Here is a 2500-nt window from a genome sequence, read left to right on the forward strand (position 1 = left end):
GCTGGATCGATGGATGGGATTTTGGGGACCGAAAAAACGCGGGCTAGGACCGGGAGGTTAGGGGGCGCATTACTGCTAGATGGTTCCAGCTTCTGCACATTAATCAAAACCACTTAGGGTGATCGATTTCAAACCACTAGCCAACGCACCAATACAACGGCGGTACACGAGTCGAGTTTTTGGGATTGGACTTTGGGTCTTCCTGACGGAGAGGACGGAGCGGAGCCCAGTACCACACAACACACACAGAACGCATTGATATGGCATTGACATCGACGGAATACAGGACGCCTTCCCGCCGGGCGGGCGCTCCCGGTTTGAAGATCGATAACCCGAAGAGCCGTGACCGAACGGGATTCCATTCTCGGGCCGTGGAGTACGTGGTCGCCCGGTTACGGTGGCAAGACCATGTTACCGGACGGCCAGCCGTGAACAGACAGGTGGCTGGACGAATCCGCACAGGGCACAAATACTTAGTTAATATACTATTTATGCTAATGCCACCTCGAAGCGAAGACAGCAGCATCAATCACGGGATCACGGGGAGAGGGCCATGGGACAGGTGGGGGGGGGGGGGTTTCGCGATTAAGCGATTAGATCGCGATCCTCATCCGCTCGGCATCAGCGGCTGCGTCTCCTCCTCCTCCTCCTCCTCCTCCTGCATCTTCCAGTTCTCAACGTTCGAGTGTCACCAAATTCTTATCGATCGACCATCAGTAGCAGCAGCACCACCGCCACGCTACTCACCAGTGTGTCTTCTCCTCGAGTGTTGTGGTCGCGGTTGCGATCTAGTTTGCGGAAAGTGTGCGCTTATGTATTAGCTCTATAACGTACGAGGTGTGTAACCTTAAAGCTGCTCTCCTTTGAGGTTTCATTGCAACATGTCAAATTTTTTTTTTTTTTTAACTCCTTTTTACATAAATCAGTGCACGTCGTAAATTATATCATACAGCAATATACTGGGCCTATTGTCAGTGTCTTGTCTTGAAAACAAGACTGCTTTACAGCTGGTGAAAAAACTCAGCAGTCATGTTTTAAATTAGTGAATGAACTGGTAATTTGTTGTGAGTCCGAATACACAACAGTTACTAATGCCACCATAAAAATCACTAACACCACCAAAAACCAGCATCGTTAGCTATCAATGATGACTTTGAAGAAACGGAAAAAAATCGACCGAATCTCTACCGAGCCTCACTTTTACTGAGCAAACTACTGTTAACTCGCGAGTTTGCCTCTCAAGTCCTCTGGCGTGTATCCCTGATAACTGTTATCACCGGAGAAGAGGTGTCCAAATCCAGCTAGGCTTTATTTGCAAATAAAAACAGGATAAATTTGATCACAGTGGACTTCCCTATAGTCGCCAGATGAGCTGTGTCGTTTTTGGTACTCTTTTTTTTATTTTCGTCGCAGTTGCCATTGGTATTTCATTCATGGTTCATACAGTTCTTGCTGAGTTTTTTCACCATTTGTAAAGCAGTCTTGTTTTCAAGACGAGACACTGGCAATTGGGCCCATATTTTTCCTTGCGTCACCATGTTCAGTTTTGTGCCAAAACAAGAGCATATGCGGGCGAGCTCTTTTGATGAAATCGGCGACGGAATCGCCTCAAATCGGCTTGTAGAGGCCTATGGTGACAGTTTGGTATCGGAAACCACTAGCAAAGATGAGTTAATTCGGTTCAAAGACGACCATTTTGACTTCAGTGTCAAGACGCGTGAAAATCAACCCAAAAAAGTTTAAGAAGCATGAATTGCAGGCTCTTTTGGATGAGGATTATGGGCAATCGTAACAAAAATACTTGCCCAGCAATTAGGAATTACTTCACCAGCCATTTCCATAAGCTTACGAGCCGAGGAAAGGTTCAAACAGTAGGAAAATGGGTACCACATGCTCAATGGGAACGATAGGCAAATTCATGCGAAATTTTGCTTGCTAAGCCAAAACGAGAGTCGTTCCGGCACACGGTGGGGACTGGCGATAAAAAGGGGATATATTTTGATAATAAAATCGTTAACAAATCCTGGCCAACCATCAACTTCTACCGCAATACCAAATCGCTTTGAACGCAAGACAATTCTGAGCGTTTGGTTGGGATAAAATGGGTTGTCGTTAATTATGTGCTGCTGTTGCCTTGGAAGATTGTTAAAGTACAACGCAAACAGCAGCAAATAACCAACTCGCGAAAAAACGTGAAATTATGATCAAAGACATGAGAAGTAGACATTTCTTCACGAAAACGCCCAATCGCACTCGCCCAAAATGGTCCAAAACTTATTTGAATACACTCAATCAGGATGATATACCTCACCCCAATAATTAACTAAACCTGGGCCCTTCTGAATATCACCATTTTTCGTCGATGGATCACGCGCTGGGCGAACAGCACAAAACTGACAAAGTTCTAGGTTTTTGAAAATCTGCGCAAGGCTGCTGCATGGAGCCTACTCGCTACTTTGAAGAGCGTTTCTTCAAAACCAACGTTTTCAAAGTTGGTGCC

This window comes from Anopheles aquasalis, chromosome Y (genome assembly GCF_943734665.1).
Source record: "Anopheles aquasalis chromosome Y, idAnoAquaMG_Q_19, whole genome shotgun sequence".
NCBI lineage: Eukaryota > Metazoa > Arthropoda > Insecta > Diptera > Culicidae > Anopheles > Anopheles aquasalis.